This window comes from Phyllobates terribilis, unplaced genomic scaffold (genome assembly GCF_046119375.1).
Source record: "Phyllobates terribilis strain yellow unplaced genomic scaffold, ASM4611937v1 Scaffold_1__5_contigs__length_1240528914, whole genome shotgun sequence".
Lineage (NCBI taxonomy): Eukaryota > Metazoa > Chordata > Amphibia > Anura > Dendrobatidae > Phyllobates > Phyllobates terribilis.
Window position 1 is genome coordinate 380107619 of NW_027362761.1, and position 21825 is coordinate 380129443.

At 44.0% G+C, this 21825-nt stretch overlaps 1 protein-coding gene across 1 annotated transcript in view; it reads left to right on the top strand.

Annotated features, from left to right (window-relative positions):
* Positions 1-21825, top strand: part of KREMEN1 (kringle containing transmembrane protein 1) — a 243886-nt gene that overhangs the window by 115545 nt on the left and 106516 nt on the right. The gene's annotated exons all lie outside the window — the stretch shown is intronic.

Below are 21825 nucleotides of genomic sequence, written 5' to 3' on the forward strand. Positions count from 1 at the left end.
GTCGCCACTCCAGAAGGCCTGCTGGAGATCCTAACACAGCTCCCCCGAGACCGGGAGTGTGCACAGACCGCGCTGGAGGGCCTCGCACGGAGGATGGCCCGGGTGCAGCGAGAGACGTTGGCGGAGTGGAGCCGAGAGATGGCCCAGCAGACTGAGACTCGTCAGCGGAGCACGCCACCCGAGACGAGGAGACAGACCGCCTCTGAGGATGGCGCAGGAGGACTGAAGGCCGGAGACGGCGCCGAGAAGGGAGCCGAACGAATGGAGGCAGGTAAAGGGGACGTCACTACCCCGAGCCGGGAAACCGCGTGCCTGCCCCAGCTCCCCGTCGCAGAGCCCGAAGTACCCCCTGCCGTGCCCGTCGCTGCAACGTCACCGCCGCAGACTAGGCCTCAAACGGAAGCCGCGACCCCTGTGACGTCACACGCCTCGACCCCGAGCGTGGCCAAGCAGGAAGTACCATCGGCCTGGTCGCAAGGCCTAGTACCCCCGGGCGCCGCAATACCAACAGCGCCCCCTACCTCCACGGAGCCCCCGGCCTGGTCGCAGGGCCAAGTAACACAGGGCGCCGCCGTTCTTACGGTGCCCTTTACTTTCAAGGTGCCCCAGGCCTGGTCGCAAGGCCTGGTTAACCCGGGCGCCGCTACCACCACGGCGCCCATAACACCTAAAGTACCGCACCTGGGTGAGGACCTGTTCGCCCAGCATACGTGCCCGGATGGGCAGCCCTTCGTATGGCCCCAGGAATACATCCAGCTGGAGCTGCAAAAAGCAAGGGCCATGTGCGAACCCCTGATCCCGGCTCCAAAGCCCATGAAGAGGATCTCGCCCCCGCTAGAAGAGACCCAGTTTGAGTGGGATCCCACCGGAGAAGACCTCATGGGGTTCACTCAGGAGACTCGGGCAGCCGCTGCGGAGCGTGCAGAGTGCTGCCGCCAGCAGCTCGAGGTCTTTGAGAGGGAGCGGAGAGAGAGGCGGGTCCGGGAACAACAAGCCCAAATAAGGAGCGCGGAGCAGAAGAGCCGGACCAGGAGAAACCCCCGTGCAGCGCATGGTCCCCGTACCATCGGGACTGTGATAAAGTTCAATCTGCAGCATGGGTGGGGTTTCATCAGGGATCACCGCACCCCAGGCGACGTCTTCGTGACCAGGAGAGACGTTGAGTCCCACCTACCGGAGGGACACAGAGGTCGTGACCTGTATTTAGGGGACGAGGTCACCTTCACCCGGCACAAGTGTGCCAAAGGACCCTGCGCCCTCCATGTGCATCGCCTGACGGAGGAGGAGCTGCGGTGTGAGGAGGAGCAAGAGGACCCGGACGGGTCTGAAACTGAAACTGTCCGCAAAGAAAGAGCAGGAGGACGCCGTCGTTGAAGTACGGTAGAGAGAGACTGTACATAGTTACCCGTCAGGGTATAAGAACTGTTCTAGTTAAAATATAGTCCCCGTTGGGACCAGCCAATTGAACTGATGCCCGTGTGTCCCTAGTTCCTATTCCTACTGACCGAGGACTGAGAGCGGCCATATTCCCTTGTATATAGTTGCGCTTCCTAAAGCGCCCCCTACCGGTTTTATAGGGAACTGTTTTATTCCAAGAGAGACTGTCGCACTTTACCCGGTCACAAGTTGCACCGTGACCAGAGGAACCAGAAACAAGAATGTTTATATGAAAAGTTTATTGCTGCTGATGATGTTTTATATGTTTTATATGTTTATGTTTATGAAAAAAAAAAATTGTATGTTATGGATGTTTATATCTTACAGCCCGAGGACGTGCTGTGATTTACCAGGGGGGAATGTAGCACCCTGAGGATTCGGCTGCTACAGGGGTATTGCACCTCAAGCCAGAGGTGTGATATTCCACTCCCGGGTAAGGATGGAGTGTGGAACTGAGCTCAGTAGGCTGCATGCACTACACACATCCCATTTCCGAGGAACAGACCGATGGTACTCCCACTAGAGAAATGTGCAGGTACGACAGTGTCTGTTCCTGGCTGGAGTGGGAGGGGGGTGGAACATCCCAGTAGTGTAGGGGCAGATAGGGGGAGCAGTCTGGGTAGTGCTAGGAGCTCATTGGGTGCTGGTCACCTGAGCTCACACATAGAGGGAGTATATAAGGTGGGCACCATCTTAGGACAGGGTCTTTTGCAGAGTGAGGTCAGTCTGGCAGAGTTGAGTCAGAGAAGCAGAGCAGAGGAGAAGAGCAGCTCCAAGGCCCAGAGAGAGAGAGGAGAAAGAAAGACCCAGAGGGGGAGAAAGAAGGAACTCCAAGAGCCCAAATTAGACCAGAGGGTGAAGAGTTGGCAACAGGGTACCGGATCCCAAGCTGGCAGAGGCTACAGCACACCTTAGCCAGGAACCGGAGGTCATGGGCAGGACCGATCTGCCACGATCACCCACTAAATCCACCCGGAAGGCAGACCAGGAATAGGGTCAGGGAACCCAGAGACAAGGGTTCACCACCAAGAGGCCCGAGGGAGCCGGACATAGGTGGATCCCTGGTGGGGAAGGCCAGAGAAGAGGACAGGACAGAAAGGGAGCTCAGGACCACGCTCCAGAACTGCCTGGGGGTTGGCTGAGTCCAGGACCTGGTGGACGCAGCACGGCTCGGGTGGTCACTTAAGGCCGGAGTGAACAGAACAACTGCAGTAAGTAAACAAACCCTGAACTGCACAGCCCGACTCTGAGTCTCATTTCCATCCCCGCTGCACCACCACAACCCCCATCCTCTGCAACTGACCCCCTGAGGCTATACCCCTCCCGTTGGGGGTTATACTACCCGAGCTGCACATACATCACCAGCCTCAGCGGACCCTGCTGCAGCGGCGGCCGTATTGACCGCAAATCAACGGGTGGCGTAGTCGACACAAAAGAACATCTAGTAACATCATAAGGACTGCCACACACTGAGCTTGACACCCTGGGCACGGACCGGGTCACAGCCACTCGGAGACTACAACCCCCATTTGATCCGGCTCCGGGTATCCCCTAAACAACACTGGCCCAGGGGGCGCGTCATAAACAGCTCTGCAGACTCAACCATCTGTTCTACCTCATACTCAGACGGGCAGCTGGAGATTTGGGAGCTGTGAGGAAGCAAGTGCGATTGGGGTGACACCTTTGAGGACTGGAGTATTTGTGATGTTGAAGTTGATGTGGAGGAGAGCCCACTTAAAGGAGCACTTGATATCCGTTGAAGCACCTGCTGTTTTTGTGCCTCATCTGGAATTTGTAGCGATTGGCGTGGCCGTAAGAAAGGGATCTTATCACATTGTCCGCTAAAAGAAGTAGACATTTTAGTTTGGCTGGAAGATGGTCTTTCTTCTGCAGATGTTACTGTTGCTTTAACACCTACCCCACGGACACAACCTTTTTTCCCCTTCCCAACACGCCTATTCCCCTTTCCACCAGCAGCAGGCCTTTTTCCACTCATTTTGGTGGTTAACTAATTCACAACTCTGGAGTTGTTTGCACAAAAAAACAATGGATGGGAACCTAGCAGAGCTGAGTGGCCAAACTGTGGTATTAGGCCAAAACTATTGGCTGGGTTAGATGCAGAAAAAAATTATATTCAATTTGCAACCTGATGGAGGTCAGTATAGATGGACTAATAGAACAAGTCCCACACACAGCTAGAAGCAAAATATTTTTTCAGAGGTAGATGCAGAAAAAAATTGTATTCAGTTTGCAACCTGATGGAGGTCAGTATAGATGGACTAATAGAACAAGTCCTACACACAGCTAGAAGCCCAAATATTTTTTCAGAGGTAGATGCAGATAAAAATTATTTTTAATTTGCAGCCTGATGGAGGTCAGTATAGATGGACTAATAGAGAAAGTCCCACACACTGCTAGAAGGCCAAATATTTTTTCAGAGCTAGATGCAGACAAAAAATTATTTTGAATTTGCAACCTGATGGAGGTCAGTATAGATGGACTAATAGAGAAAGTCCCACACACTGCTAGAAGGCCAAATATTTTTTCAGAGCTAGATGCAGATAACAATTATTTTTAATTTGCAACCTGATGGAGGTCAGTATAGATGGACTAATAGAGAAAGTCCCACACACTGCTAGAAGGCCAAATATTTTTTCAGAGCTAGATGCAGACAAAAAATTATTTTGAATTTGCAACCTGATGGAGGTCAGTATAGATGGACTAATAGAGAAAGTCCCACACACTGCTAGAAGGCCAAATATTTTTTCAGAGCTAGATGCAGACAAAAAATTATTTTTAATTTGCAACCTGATGGAGGTCAGTATAGATGGACTAATAGAGAAAGTCCCACACACTGCTAGAAGGCCAAATATTTTTTCAGAGCTAGATGCAGACAAAAAATTATTTTGAATTTGCAGCGTGATGGAGGTCAGTATAGATGGACTAATAGAACAAGTCCCACACACTGCTAGAAGGCCAAATAATTTTTCAGAGCTAGATGCAGAAAAAAATTATATTCAGTTTGCAACCTGATGGAGGTCAGTATAGATGGACTAATAGAACAAGTCCCACACACTGCTAGAAGCCCAAATATTTTTTCAGAGCTAGATGCAGAAAAAAATTATATTCAATTTGCAACCTGATGGAGGTCAGTATAGATGGACTAATAGAATGATGCTATGCCCAAAAGATTTTACTTCACTAGGTGCAGTAAAAAAATTGGTATTCTATACACAGGTGGTATATCTTGCAACACAGATAGGCTACTCCTCTGACTAACACACTCTGCAATAGGCCAAAAAGGATTAGCTTTGCTAGATTTAGCCAAATGCTGTGAAAAAAACTTGCACAGCACTGGCACAGACCTGCCTGGCAAAAACTGATAGGAACTGATGTAACCTAGTCCTGAAAAGGACTGCAATTACAATTAGTCTTTACTCCCACAATCTATCTATTTAAGAGCACAGACCTGCCTGATAAAAGTCGTAGGAAATGCTGTAACCTAGTCCTTAAAAGGACTGCAATCACAACTATTCCCTACTCCCAAGCTATCTGTAGATTTGTGCAAAAATTTGCTTGAAATTAACAAGGTATAGCACACACAGCAACAGCGGTGCCGTCTAACACGCAGCTGCAGCAGTGAGAAAATGGTGGCGACGGGGAAAATGGCTTGGTCTTATAGGGCAAGGACATTTGACATACACTGCCAATGACACATGCCCTTGCTTGTGTGAGAAAAAGCACTTCGCTCCGTGTGTGCGCTGCTGATAGGCTGACAAATTGCACCTCCCCACTGTAAATGCGGGAAAGAGAAAAAAAAATGGAGATCTTCATTATTCCTGCAGAGATCCATCCCCTGCCCCTCCCCCCACCCCGCTGTACACTCAAACTGCGTATTAACATTAATTTTCATCATTACTGAGAAAAAATCTAGTTATGATTTTGGTGCACGAACAGTTATTGAACATAACCTCGAACAGCCGAATTTTTCTCAAATCGTTCGTGTTCGCCGAACGGCTCGAACACCGCCCAAACCAGCTCGAATTTGAGATTGGCGAACAGTTCGAGTCGAACAACGCTCATCTCTACTGACCCAACCTGGCAGAGGGACATGCAGAGTGAGGACAGCAGCACACAGGGGAATGGAGGCGTAGCCCCACAACAAGCAGGAAGAAGCAGTGTGGTGGCCGCAGACAAGGCGGGAAAGCGTTTCCCGTAACGCCAGCATGACGGAAGTTGCCAGTACAACTGTTAGGTCTTTGTTTTTTAAAGACTCTGCGGATAACCCCAAAAAGGCCATTTGCATCACCTGCCAGGCCAGCATCAGCAGGGGTAGCAAAACTAGCAGCCTGACCACCATCAGCATGATCAGGCACATGGCAGCAAAGCACCTGACTAAGTGGGCCGAACCCCAGGGTCCAGAAACAGTGTCTGTGGGTGACACCACTGCTTCTTCCACTGTTGTGCTTGCACGCCAATCCTCTGTCCATGGCTCATACCAAGATGCCTCCCGCCCTGCATGTGTCGTTGTATACTCTCAACTAGCACCATCAGCAAGCACGTCCACGTCCTTATCCCAGTGCAGCATACAGTTATCCCTACCCCAGTCCTTGGAACGCAAGCGCAAATACGCAGCCAACGCCCCACAGGCCACACTACTAAATTCACACATTTCACGAATGCTTGCGCTCAAAATGTTGCCTTTTAGGCTCAGGTAGATGATAGCTTTCCATAACCTGATGGCGGCGGGCGTCCTTCGGTACTTGGTCCCCAGCCGCCAGTCTTTCTCCCTGTGTGCCATCCCCGCATTACACGAGCACGTGCCCTACAACATTAGCCGTGCCCTCAACAACGCAGTTTTCCTAACCACGGACACATGGACAAGTGCTTGTAGGCAGGGACGTTACATCTCGCTGATGGCACACTGGGTTAATATAGTGGAAGATGGGACCCAGTCGGACCTTGGGACGGAACACGTCCTCCTGATGCCGAGGATTGCGGGTCCTGGGTCAATCAGGTTGCTCCCACATTCTACAGCTCCTGCACCTCCGCCTCCTCTTTAGCCTCCATCTCCGAAATGACCACATCAGTGAGAATCTGGAAGCACTGCATCACTGCCTCGGCCATGCAGCAACAGGCTGTGCTGAAGCTAATATGCTTAGGTGACAAACCGCACACTGCTGAAGAGTTGTGGACAGCTCTGAAAGAGCAGGCAGATCTGTGGTTAACACCGCTGAACCTACAGCCAGGCATGGTCATGTGTGACTATGGCTGGAACCTGGTGGCGGCTCTGAGGCGAGGTGAGCTCACACATGTACCATGCCTGGCCCATGTGCTTAACCTTGTGTTTCAGCAGTTTCTCAAAACCTACACGGATCTGCTGGATCTGCTTGTCAAAGTACGCCGCGTGTGTGCCCATTTTAGAAAGTCAGCTACAGCTTCCACTGCCCTTGCCGTGCTTCAGCAGCATTTGCAGCTTCCAGCTCACCGACTGGTGTGCGATGTCCCCACGCGTTGGAACTCTGCATTACAGATGTTGGGAAGGATTTGTGAGCAGAAGAGGGCAGTTGTTGACTATCAGCATCAACAAGGCTGTCAGTATTCAGGTCAGACTCCACACATAAGACCTCAGGAGTGGACATGGATGTCAGACATCTGTACCATCCTCCAAAACTTTGATGACTCCACCAAGATGGTGAGCGGCGATGACGCCATAATTAGCATCACCATCCCGCTTCTGTCTTGTGAAACGCTCTCTGCTCACAATTAAAGAGGATGCATCGCAGGCGGAGCATGATGAAATGGAGCAAGGAACCATACAGTGTGATTCCACACAGCCCAGCCTCCTCTCATCCCAACATGGATTGGGTGACAATGAGGAAGAGGAGAAGGAAGAACAGGAGCTAGTTTCCTGCACTATAGACGATAGTACCTGCAGAACTGTCATACCGCCTGTTCAGCGTGGATGGCCAGAGGACAGGGAGGAGGATGAGGAGGAGAGCATGGTCAGCCGTCCTCTTGGTGAGGACATGAAAGTCTTGCCTGTTATCAGTCTGGCACACATGGCTGAGTTTGTTACGTTGCTTTTCCTGTCCAAATTTTGGGTGATAGTCATTACTGGTTGGTGAGACTTCTAGACCCACCAAGAACAGTATGGGAGACCCACTCCTTTCCAATGGGAACATGTCGTTACTGTGGCCCAGCTCTATGTGTCTTTAAATTTTTATTCTGGTATTTCCTAAATTTTGGCAGCCATTGGTCTCACTGCATACCCTATAACTGCATAGCTGACCCGCTCCTTTCTAATGGGAACATGTCGATACTGTGGCCCAGCTATATGTGTCTTTAAATTGGTATTGTGGTTTTTCCTAAATTTTGGCAGCCGTTGGACTCACTGCATACCCTATAACTGTATAGCAGACTCAATCTTTTCTAATGGGAACATGTCGTTACTGAGGCGCACCTCTGTGTCTTTAAATTGTTACTGGGGTTTATCCCAAATTTTGGCAGCCCTTGCAGTCACTGCATGGGCATTACCACTATAGGAGACCCAATCCTTTATAACGGGAACATTTATTTTACTGAGGCCCTCCTCTATGTCTCTTTAAAGGGGTATTGGGGTCTGTCCAAATTTTTGGCAGCCCTTGCAGTCACTGCATACCCAATAACCGTATAGGAAACACACTCTTTAATAATGGAAATAACAAAGCATAGCTGACTGCTGGCCCTTTAAGAATAGTAAGGGCTGCCTGATGGCCCTATAAAAATAGTCTTTGTGACTTTCAAAGTCCCTCCTTCATAAATGAAACAGAATGTCTCATCATGTCTCACATACCACATGGCAAGGTAAGGCAGTAAAATGTTAAAATGACATTTACCAGTGAATGTATTTTTCACCATTGAAAGCAATGCAAAAGTGAAAAAACGCATCAAAAACGCTACGTGTGAACATAGCCCAAGGTGTGGGGGAGCATTTTTGTATGTTTATTTTGCTTTATATACAAGTCATTACCCTGGAAAGGATGTTCCTTAACATATTTCCCAGGAAAATCCTTTTTGGTTTCGTTTTGGTATGTTTTATTGTGAGTCCGTAAAAGTAGCATAATACCTCTGACAACATTGTTGACAGCAGTGACCTGGGAGTGAGAAATGCTTCCAGGGTTCTTCCCCATGCTGTTCCCATATCATTTGAGCACTGTTCCCATCGATTTGAGCAATTTTTTAGGCCCTCTGCAGACCGCCGGGGAAAAATGCTCGAGTTTCCCATAGACTTACATTGGGCTCGTTGCTCGGGTCGAGCACCCGAGTATTCCAATTTGCTCAACCCGAGCAACGAGTACCCGAGCATTTTAGTGCTCGCTCATCACTAGTAGATACCTGCTTTCTTGGTGTATCTTGTATCTGACTTGTGCTGATTCTCAAGAATCCCTTCTTTATTGTATTTCTTGCTTTTTTTTTACAAAATATGGAATCAGGACATTATTATTACCCTTTAAATCTCCCAACATAATTTCTCATCTCACAACTGAGCCAAGCTGCATTTTTGCAACAAAAAAAAGGGTTACAGAACTGCAGAAACTTCAGGGGATATCACCCAGCTAAACTGAAAAATTGAATATAGTTTTTTTTGTTACTCCTAAAATTTTTATAGTCTATTGTAAAGAATGCCAAATGAAAAGTTTTATAAGCCACTTTACAAAACTATGGAGAAGAATTATCATTAGTATGTTAAAGAGAAGCGGTCATCAAAAAATGAGCTGTTATTTTAAATCAAATCTTTGTATTATATTTATTTTAAAATTTTTGCAATTTTTTTTTCAAATCATGATCTTAAATTAAAACTTGCAGTTTCACACTGGCTACTGCGGCTTGTTTAGACTCATACTTTCTGTTCTTTCAGGAACAGGTTTCAGCAAGTCTCCATATGAGACAGGATTATAATGACAGGTAACAACACCTCTACAGAGCTGATAACACAGGATACACCACTCACAATAGGTGATGTCACAGCTACACCTCCCTTCACAATGACCTCTGCACAGGCTCATTAGACACAAAATATAGGGTCGAAGTCTGACCATTGGTGCTAATGTACATTTGCTATTTCCTGAAACAATAGAAGAGTTTAAAAATGCCCCAGTGGCAGGTGTGAAAACTGCAAGATTTCTATTTTCATGATGGCTTCTCTGTAAGATCCGTCAAGCAACCTAAATGCTTTAATTAGCGTCATTCTAAATATTTTTTCTTACTCATGGCTAGTGGTCAAAAATGTATGTGGTGTATAATAATATATACTATTATTATTATATAGTATACTCTACTTTTTTTTACATATACACATTAGAAGAAAAGCCAGGTTGAACAGAAATCAGTCGATACAGAAATTTTTCTTGTTAAACTGAGAAGGGTTTTTTAATAAAGAGTTCACATTAGATCTTAAAGGGAGGTTGTCACGTTGTACATACAGTCCAAACTGTGGACAGCATGGTATAAAGAAGAAGAAGCTGAGCCAAATGATATATAGGTTTGTTGGAAAAAATGCAGAATAACTTGAATTTTATTCATTGAAATCCCTCATGTTTGTATGCATATGAGTCCAGTGGGTGGTGCTATTCATTGACTGACAGTTGTCAATCACTCAATATCATGGCCCACTAGACACATATGCATACAAACACCAGATATTTTTTATACTTGGCCAGTGGTACTTTAGAGCTGGTACTTTCACAGTAAAAATGGCAAAATTATATCACACTGCTCAGAGATACTTGGCATCAGGGTATGGAAAGCAGCCTTCAAATCTAAGCCAGAATACAGATTATGGAATACCTTGAAAACAATTAGGTTACTTTAGATAAAAATGGAAGTATCAGGTTCCCTGGCAGTGGAATTGTATAATAAAATGGATATTCTTAGGTTATTAAATTGCTTTAGTTATTTAGACAGCATGAAAATTAGCAAGTTTGCAATTGACTTGCTTTATCTACTTTCATTATCCGCAGTGAGAGCGTTTATCTTTTATACTGTACAGCTTGTTTCCATGGAGCCCAACCTCTATTGCCTGGCTGAGTGTGCGTAGTTGTTATATTCCAGGAGAGCAGTTAAGGGCTCATACCTGTATGGGAGAAAAACGGACGAGTGCAATCCAATAAAATTCATGGCCCCTTCCTAGGCTATTAATATCAGTCCCCAGCTGTCTGCATAGCCTTTGCTAGCTGTTAAAATAGGGGGACCCCACATTTTTTTTGGGGGGGGGTGCCCCATTTTAATAGCCAGATAAAGTGAAGTATTCAGCTGGGGGGCAGATATTAGTAGCCTGGGAAGCTCCGTGGGTATTACCCCCTTCCCAGGCTTCAAACATCTGCCCGAGCTGTCAGCTTAACCTCTGCTAGACTATAAAATTACGGGGGACCCACGCCAATTTTTTAAAAATTCTTTAATTTAACAATAAATTACATGCACAGAATAAATAAATAATATATATATATATATATATATATATATATATATATATATAATTTTGTGTATGTATCTATCAATGTGTATAGAGAGAGAGAGAGAAAGAGAGAGAGAGATTTTTTTCAAAAGAAACCTTCTTGTTGGAGTGCTGCCTTTGCTTTTTACTTATAAAGAGAGAGCGAGATAAATAAAATATATTCTGCACATTTTGCCTCACCTTGATTACAGACAGTCTGTTTACTGATGAAGGTCTGCTTGACCGAAACGTTTTTTGTTTGTAAATGAATGGACTGCATTAAAAATTACACTTCTTATATTTAAACCCGAGTGCCAAGGTTATTCTGATATATTACATGGGTTCGGCCCCTACTCGAGCACCAAAATCCAGCAGTGCAGCGATTCCATTTATATTGTATAGAATTTGTATTATGGCAAGAAAAAGGCTGCTAAGTAAAGAAAATATGAGTGGTCATAATTACTTTAAGAAATGAAGGTCAGTCAATCCGAAAAATTGGGCAAACTTTGAAAGTGTCCCCAAGTGCAGTTGCAAAATTTTAGAACCGTCCTGTTAGTCTTTTCTGTCTTGTGTTTGCGGTCACGTGACCATCTGCCTATATATTCCAGCTCCGCCCTTCTGGCTTTGCTGGACTTCAGTGTTGTTTGACTGTCTCTCTAGCCAGGTGCTTTTGTGCCCATCTCTGTCAGTTCGCTTGGTCCTCTGGGACCTCTAGTACCTTTTGTCAGTTTGTCTTTTGTGTTCTACAACAACTTCTGTTTAGGAGGTGTCCCATTTTTGTCCCAGTCCTTAGTTCTTTTAGGGACCCCTCCCTTAATTCTATAGGTCTTCGTTCAGACTAGCCGAGGACGAAGGCGGGTCTGTTCACTAGGAACAGGCAGCCCGCTACATCGTAGAGATTCAGCTTAGTCTTACTGTAGGGACAGCTTTCCCCCATCTTTCCTTAGTTCTTGTTGCAGATCATAACAGTAAGTCCAGCCCCAAAAAAAACTTAAAGGAAAGAAATTTGGGGATCAGTATGGTTTAAGTCCAGGAGTTGGCTCAACGCTTGCAGGGATTGTCTCTGGAGGTAGCCGAGCTCCAGCAACACGTGAGTAGCTGTTCTGGAGCGCATTTTGTCGAACCCAAGGTAGGATTGCCTGATGTTTTTTGTGGTAAACAGCAAGATTTTTTTTCCTTTAAAAATGCTTGTTTGTTATAATTTCGTTTGAGACCAAGATCCTCTGGGAATGAATCACAGCGCATTGGTTTTATTATGTAACTTTTGCGCAAGGAACCATAGGGGTGGGCCTTTTCTCTCCAACCTAATGATCCGTGTTTGGGGTCTGTTGAGGAATTTTTTTCTGTTATGGGGCTATTATATGACGATCCTGATCGAATCTCATCTGCTGAATCAGAACTTAGACGTTTGAATCAGGGGTCAGATTATTGCACACACTTCAGGAGATGGGCCTCAGAAGTTAAATGGAATGATTCTGCACTGAGATGTTTATTTCTTGCTGGTCTGAGTGAAAGGGTTAAGGATTTGCTAATTGCATTCCCTGCACCTGAGACACTGCAGGAGGCTATGCAGTTAGCTGTTCGTGTGGACAGGAGACTAAGGTCCAGGGTTAATGATGTAAAAACTCCTGTAACGTCAGGACCTAGTTCCCAAAAAATCTGTTCTGATAGCAGAGAACCAATGGAGGTGGGGGAAATGTCACTCCGCTCTCAGGAAAGAGACCGGAGATTCGCCGAAGGTTTGTGTCTTTATTGTGTTAAAGCTGACCATTTGATTAAGTATTGTGAGCGTCGTTTAAGTAAAGAAAAAAAAAGGTCAGTTACGCCCGTATAGCTTGTTTACCCTCTGCAGGAGTATTTCTTTCTGGGAGTACCACTCTGCAGGGAGATTTGATTGAATTTCAGGTATTTGTAGATTGTGGTTCAACACTTAATGTGATTGATAAAGGGTTTTTGGAAAACCTTAAATTGAAATCCAAACCTTTGTCATCACCTATTTCTGTGGTTGCAATTGATAACACTCCTTTGAAATGTATTACTCACAAGACTGCTGCATTTTCCCTCACTATCAATGGAGTTCACCAAGAAATTTTGGACTTTTTTTTGCCCTCTCCAGTTGTTCTAGGATTGCCTTGGTTAAAACTGCACAATCCTTTATTGGACTGGTCTACTAATGTGATTAAGTCTTGGAGTCCCAAGTGCTATGATAAATGTTGTAATGGTCGCATTGCAGCTGTGGTAAAAGGGGAATTACCTGTACCTATTCAAGATTTTTGGAAGGTTTTTTTGGAGGAGGAGTCGCTAGTTTTACCTCCTCATAGGGATTATGATTGCACCATTGAGTTTGTTCCGGGTGCTACTCTTCCCAAAAGTCGCTTGTTTAATCTGACTATCCCTGAATGAAAGGCTTTGGAGGAGTACATAGAGACTAGCCAGGCTGCTGGTCACATTAGACCTTCTAAGTCGCCGGTGGCAGTTGGATTCTTCTTTGTTAAAAAAAAAGGACGGCGGTTTACTTCCATGTCTGGATTTTCGTGAAATTAATAAGATTACCGTACGCAATTCCTACCCATTGCTGTTAATTCCTGACTTGTTTAACCGGTTAGTGGGAGCCAAGTGGTTCTCCAAAATTGATCTCCGGGGGGCATACAATTTGTTACGAGTGAAGGAGGGTGATGAATGGAAAACTGCTTTTAACACTCCGGTAGGTCATTTTGAGAATCTGGTGATGCCTTTTGGTCTTACCAATGCACCTGCATTTTTTCAGAACCTTATTAACGACGTCCTGAGACCTTTGATTGCTAAGAATGTCGTTGTGTATTTGCATGACATTTTGATTTATTCGTTGGCAGAGTGTACGTGAAGTTTTGCAGTTATTGAGTGATAATTCACTCTTTGCAAAGCTGGAGAAATGTGAGTTCACTGTGCAGAAAATTAGTTTTTTGGGCTACATTGTCTCCAGCGAGGGCTTTGAGATGGACCCTGTGAAGGTTCAGGCTGTGCAGGAATGGCCTAGGCCTATTGGTTTGAAATCTATACAGAGATTTTGGGGTTTTGCCAATTATTACAGGAAATTCATTAAGAATTTTTCTGTAATTGTTAAACCTCTAACCGATCTCACCAAGAAAGGAGCGAATACGTCCCAGTGGACTACTGAGGCCATTGAAGCGTTTGAGTATGTCAAGGATAGGTTCAGTTCTGCCCCTACCCTTATGCAGCCTGATGAGACCAAGCTTTTTTTGGTCGAGGTCGATGCTTCATCAGTGGGGGTCGGAGTAGTTTTGTCTCAGGAGAACAAGGATGGAGTACATCCTTGTGCCTTCTTTTCAAGGAAATTTTCAGAAACCGAACTGAATTATGATGTTGGAAATCGGGAGTTGCTGGCTATTAAATTTGCGTTTGAACATTGGCGTCATTTTTTGGAAGGCGCTAGATTTCCTATTCAGGTTTTCACAGATCATAAGAATTTGATCTATCTGGATGCTGCCAAGCGCTTGAATGCCCGTCAAGCTAGGTGGGCACTTTTTTTTTCTCGGTTTCATTTTTCTGTTACCTATATCTCTGGTACTAAGAATGTTAAAGCCGATGCTTTATCTCGCAGTTTCTCTCCTACGGTCGGTGCCGAGGAGGAGGAGAGCATTTTACAGAAAGGAGTTGTGGTGGTGTCTTTGGACTCCGTTTTGGAGAATGGGATTCTGAAAACTCAAGATGATGCTTCATCTAGCACTCCCCATGGGAGGTTGTTCGTGCCTAGAGCCTTTAGGAGAGATTTGTTTGTGGAGTGTCTTGAGTCTCGGTTGGCAGGTCATCCAGGAATTTTGGAAATTAAGAGACTTATCAGTCGCAGTTTTTGGTGGCCTGGATGGCAGAAGGAAGTCATCAAGTGGGTGCGTCAGTGTACTGTGTGTGCTAGGTCAAAGGCTTTACATACTCCTGCTGCGGGGTTGCTTTGCCCTCTGGAAGTTCCTAGTGCGCCTTGGACGCATCTCACAATGGATTTTATTACTGATCTTCCTGTGTCCGAGGGTTTTACTGTCATCTGGGTGGTCGTGGACCGTTTTAGTAAGATGTGTCACTTGGTTCCATTCATTAAGTTGCCCTGCGCCAAGACACTCGTTAAGGCGTTTGTTAAGGAGATTGTCAAACTCCATGGCATTCCCACAGATATTGTTTCTGATAGAGGACCTCAGTTTGTAGCTCGCTTTTGGCGTGCTTTTTGTGACAGGTTGGGAGTCCATTTGTCATTTTCGTCTGGTTATCATCCTGAGTCTAATGGACAGACTGAAAGAAAGAAAACCAGGATGTTGAACAGTTTTTGTGTTGCTTTGTGGCAGACAATCAAGAGGTGTGGTCTGAGTTTCTTCCTCTCGCAGAATTTGCTCTTAACAATCATACATCCTCCTCTGCTGGGTGTTCTCCTTTTTTTTGTTGTACTGGGAGACATTCGTCTTTTGGTTCGTTGTCCAAATTGGGGTCGGCGGTGCCGGAGGAGGAGAATTTTTCTGGTGGTTTGGAGAGAGTTTGGACTAATGTACGTTGTAACCTGCAAGAGGCTAACAAGAAGTCCAAGAAGTATTTTGACAGGAAACATAAGGAGGTTTTGTTTACTGTGGGTGACATGGTTTGGTTTTCCTCGAAGAACCTGCGTTTGAGGATTCCCTCTAAAAAACTGGGTCCTAAGTTTGTGGGTCCATTTAAAGTGCTTCAGGTTTTTAACCCGTCTGCTGTTAGGTTGGATGTCCCTACTTCCTGGAAGATTAATCCTGTGTTTCATGTTTCCTTGTTGAAAAAGGCTGACGTATCTAATAGGGACGCCACTGTAACAGTTCCTCCTGTGGTGGAAGACGGCGAATAAATTTCTCAGATTTTGAATTCTAGATGGCATAGAGGGAAATTACAGTATCTTGTCTCCTGGAAGGGTTTCGGTCCTGAAGACAACTCCTTGGGTTAGGACGGATGATGTCTCTGCTCCTAGGCTTGTTAAAGCTTTCCACAGGAGGTTTCCGGATAGGCCTGGGCCTGGAGTATCCGGAGGATCCTCATAAAAGAGGTGGTACTGTTAGAACCCTCCTGTTAGTTTTTTCTATCTTGTGTTTGCGGGCACGTAACCATCTGCCTATAGATTCCAGCTCCGCCCTTCTGGCTTTGCTGGTCTACAGTGTTGTTTGACTGTCTCTCTAGCCAGGTGCCTATCTCTGTCAGTTCGATTGGTCCTCTGGGACCTCTAGTACCTTTTGTCAGTTTGTCTTTTGTGTTCTACAACAACTTCTGTTTAGGAGGTGTCCCATTTTTGTCCCAGTCCTTAGTTCTTTTAGGGACCCCTCCCTTAATTCTATAGGTCTTCGTTCAGACTAGCCGAGGACGAAGGTGGGTCTGTTCACTAGGAACAGGCAGCCCGCTACATCGTAGGGATTCAGCTTAGTCTTACTGTAGGGACAGCTTTCCCCTATTTTTCCTTAGTTCTTGTTGCAGATCATAACACAAAAACCATCAAGCGCTACAAAGAAACTGGCTCACATGAGGACCGCCCCAGGAAAGGAAGACCAAGAGTCACCTCTGCTTCTGAGGATGTTTATCCGAGTCACCAGCCTCAGAAATCGCAGGTTGACAGCAGCTCAGATTAGAGACCAGGTCAATGCCACACAGAGTTCTAGCAGCAGACACATCTCTTCAACAACTGTTAAGAGGAGACTTTGTGCAGCAGGCCTTCATGGTAAAATAGCTGCTAGGAAACCACTGCTAAGGACAGGCAACAAGCAGAAGAGACTTGTTTGGCCTAAAGAACACAAGGAAAGGACATTAGACCAGTGGAAATCTGTGCTTTGGTCTGATGAGTCCAAATTTGAGATCTTTGGTTCCAACCGCCGTGTCTTTGTGCGACGCAGAAAAGGTCAACGGATGGACTCTACATGCCTGGTTCCCACTGTGAAGCATGGAGGAGGAGGTGTGAGGATGTGGGGGTGCTTTGCTGGTAACACTGTTGGGGATTTATTCAAAATTGAAGGCATACTGAACCAGCATGGCTACCACAGCATCTTGCAGCGGCATGCTATTCCATCCGGTTTGCGTTTAGTTGGACCATCATTTATTTTTCAACAGGACAATAACCCCAAACACACCTCCAGGCTGTGTAAGAGCTATTTGACCAAGAACGAGAGTGATGGGGTGTTACGCCAGATGACCTGGCCTCCACAGTCACCAGACCTGAACCCAATCGAGATGGTTTGGGGTGAGCTGGACCGCAGAGTGAAGGCAAAACTGCCATCAAGTGCTAAGCATCTCTGGGAACTCCTTCAAGATTGTTGGAAGATCATTTTCGGTAACTACCTCTTGAAGCTCATCAAGAGAATGCCAAGAGTGTGCAAAGCAGTCATCAAAGCAAAAGGTGGCTACTTTGAAGAACCTAGAATATAAGACATCTTTTCAGTTGTTTCACACTTTTTTGTTAAGTATATAATTCCACATGTGTTAATTCATTGTTTTGATGCCTTCAGTGTGAATGTACAATTTTTCAAAGTCATGAAAATACAGAAAAATCTTTAAATGAGAAGGTGTGTCCAAACTTTTGGTCTGTACTGTGTGTGTGTGTTGTGTACATACATGCATTTATATGTGTAGTGAAGTTTATTGCCAAAGAAAACTGTGTGAAAGCCCTAGACAATTCCCCTATGTAAAACCCCATGTTAAAATCACATTACATACGGATTGCATACGGATGTCACACGGATGTCATACAGATGCTAGGTGAGAAAATCGCATAGCAATCGCATGGCACTCACAAGACACTCATCCATTTTTTTGGTCCAGATATCGAAACTTTTTTTTCACACATATGAGCATGTGCCCTAACTCTTAATATACTAGCCAGATCTCTCAGCCCATTGATATCTAAGCAGCAGTAAGCTGTTCTCCTCCCTCTCAGCTCCTGATCAAGATGGTATTATCAATCCTGTAGAATCCCGAGGACCAACAGTCAGAGCTCTCACTGTCCTAAGCCCTGTGCTTGCTCAAATGCCCTGTGTTCTTTATATGTAAATATAGTGATAACAGTGTAGACTCCAGAACAAACCACTGATAGCTGAAGACACTATAACAGAGCTTGTGCTGAGCTGTATAGTTCTACTAATACTACAGTTCTGCTACTCACCAAAACTGTCCCTCAAAAAGGAAGTAGGGAGACTTCTGAGTTTTCAGCTGCTCAAGAGACAACTTGAGAATTCCCCTTTTAGTATTTCCACATTATTATGACTGTACATTGACCACTATGTGCCAAAGTTGGTGATTCACAGAGAAAGCAAGGTTCTTTGCGGTATTAGTTTATTGAACTGAGATGCTCCTATCCAAGAAATGTCACTTTGTTTAAAGGGAACCTTTTAAGAAACTCACTCCATGCAGCATGAAATGCTGACAAGCTCTCCAATTACACAAAACTGCTGTGGCATTTCAAGGAAAACATAGTGGGGATAAAGAAGTCATTCTGAGCAGCTCCCCTCCAGCTACTCCTCACCCAGGTCAGCTTGATCGACAGGTCTCTCCTTGTACACAGACAGGGAGGAGAAGACCTGTCCATCAAGCTGAGAAGGGTGGCATGAATCTACTGGTAGAATTCCTCTAATACAGTGTAACAAGAAGCCACGGTTACCGAATAACTCACCAATTATGAGGAACAGAAACCTACTCTAAAATTATTGAAGTCCTGAGAAGGTGATGCAATTATCTATTAACTGCAGCATAAAATGTGGGGTCACATACAGTACCAAAAACATTTATCATCTCGGCTGCAAATATAAAATCTGGAGCATATTAGACACAGAAACTCTGGAGGTTCCAGATTAATATTACACAATATAACTACTTTGATTATGATGCTGCCCGTCATGAATGGTTTGTATTCACACACATATTGAGATAAGGACATAAAACTTTTATTTGATCTTGTTCATTTGAAAACGCCATTCACCATCTGACCTTGGGTACCATTAACCATTTGCATCCATGCAGTTGGTTTTATTAATGTGAGTGATGATGATAGTAATCCCATGCCCATCTGTCTGTGATTAGCCCAGACACTCATGCATAGATTGCTGTATAAATGAGTTATGGCATCCTATTAAAAATATCCTTCTTTAGCTTCATGGCAGGCAGCTGTTTGGAATTATCAACATGGGAAACCTCCTGACATCCCTTCTGTTAAAACCTATTGCTATACACTGGACATATCCAATAGATTCACATTATGCCTAAAACAATACGTCTTTATACAGTATTTTTTACTTTTGCAGATATTCTATACAACTTCAATGCAGCTGATATTTTAATGTCGAAAACAAGAAACAGATTAGAAATAATCAGCCATTTTACATAGTTGACACTTTTTTAGCTTCATCGTTTTATTCAACTGATTTTGCACCCCCTTCTCATTTACAGTTTTTATTAAAAATTTACATTTGTGTTAAAATTGCCATTCAGTTCATCTTTAAACCTTAAAGGGGTTGACCCATGAAAAATGTACATTTTTATTAATAGATCTTGGAATAAAAATAAGTTTCACAATTGGATGTGTTAAAAAAAAATGTTACTGTGCTGAGATAATCTTATAAATGTGCTCCTGCTGTGTACTGTGTAATGGCTGTGTCTGACTGTACAGGGACATAGTCTGATCATACCACAGCTCCTGGGCAGGGGAGGAAGCAAAAAAGTATACAGACAGGACAGTATGGGATTGCGGATGCTGCTTTTTCGTGAGGTAAAACATTTTCCTGTCTGCTTAAAACCACGTTTTACCTCACAGAGAGAATCAGCTGTGATCCCCTGCTGTAATGTCTGTATATTTTCTTTTGCTTCCTCCCCTGCCCAGGACATGTGATATGATCAGACCATGTCCCTTCATGGTCTGACACAGCCATTACACAGTACACAGCAGGGGCACATTTATAAGATTATCTCTGCACAGGAACATTTTTTTTAACACATCCAATTATGTAATTTATTTTTATGCCAAGATCTATTATTTAAAATGTACATTATCATGGGACAACCCCTTTAAGTCTAATTTTATAGAACATCTGTATCCAGAATACGGATATGTTACTAAACCACTGATGGTGGTCCTAGTCTTTGTTTACCAGCTTCCAGCACGTGACTTCAGTTGTCATTTGCCATACAGGCATTGTACTAGGTGTTGCACCATGGTAGTAGTAGTATGCATGTAACTACTGTGGTCATTGACTTTTATCATATTTGCAGATGTTTTCACATTTTTTTAGAAGTTGGATAACCCTTCTAAACTTGGCACTCTTCACCTTTGTGTTTTAATTTAAGAAGGGTTGCACATAAAATTTCGTCCATAAATTAACCAGCACAAAGGATGACGATCGTCAAAAGACTCCTAAAAATGACATTAAACAAGTTGGATGTCTTTAGCCATATTTTCAGGAAACTGGCCGACACCTATTTATAAGATGGCTGGATACATGACAAAGTCTTCTAAATAAGCATTAAATTGAAATAAATTCAGGGTCTTACATTTCTATTAAATGATGTGTGTACTCTTGTGGGTCTATATTTAAGAAATAGTAAGTATACCGATGATGAGCATCAACAATAGATGCATATCAATCATCCACAGATATATATCATTCAGTCTTTAATACATATCGATCAACCATAGATGCATGCCTATCATTTATAAATGCAGGACCATCAGCCACAGATGTATGACAATATATTATAGATGTTTGACCATCAGCCATATTGTAGATACATATCAATCAATGTTCATTCTGCATTTTGTAACAGGTTGATTAAGACACAAATATTAACAATGTGCAGTACTGTGAAAACCCTTTTCAAGTCTGTGTAGGCAGCATAATTCAAGTACCTTACAAAAGGCTTGAGCTATAAAGAGCAAAATTTTGTATGGGCCATTACCTGCCGTTTCTATTATATTCCTGATTAATGAATGTTCTTTTAAACAAGTGCTAGCAGTATGTATCTTGCATTAAGCTTTAAGTTATGGAAAATATCAATTTTCTGACCATGTTATTACTGTTAAATACTGACTACACAGTGGCTTGGCTCCAGTCCAGAGCTTTTCTTCTAATATATACACAAAATATGTTTTTGTTTTTTTTCATGAGATGAGATGCTCTGTGTAACGCAGTCTGTGTATTATGAAAGGTTTCATCTTTGTATTATGAAAGGTTTCAAGTGTCTGAAGAAGCCTCCTCAAAGAAAATCTTTATTATCTGAAAAACAGTATAAAAGACCAATACAGTCAACTGTTTAGGTCTAAAGCAATATATAACACCTCTAACCGCAATCCATAAGTCAATGCCTATAAACTGAAAATCTGTATTATGAATAGATGCAAAGCAAATCCAAAAAGATAATTACTTTATATATTTTATCTTTTGATATGTCCTTTTAATGATTTCTCTAATGACGAATTAAAGAGGATCTGTCACCACATTTTTCATGTTGAACAGGACACACTATGTACATAATAGTGGCTTGCAGAGTACAATAAAAAGTTTTATTTTTTTTTATTTCACCTCTCTATTGTGGAGAAATTACTAATCAATATTTGGCACCTAATGAGTTACCTTTAGTTAAGTCCAAGTGGGTGTTATTAGATTGTTTTCACTGGGGGTGTGAGTTGCTTCTCCCTGTAAGATGCTAACCAATCATAAGCAGGCAGCAACATAGAAGTGCAGAATGACCTGTGATGATATCATCAGGGTCACAGGACCAGAGCCCACAAGTACTGATAGACGCGGAGTGTGCAGCCTAAATAAGCACTGAAGATACATTACACCGCACAGAAGTATGGAAATATTAGCTGTAGGTAATAGCTCCACATTTCTGTTCTGTGTAATATATTTTATTGCTTATTTAGGCTGCACTCTCCAGCT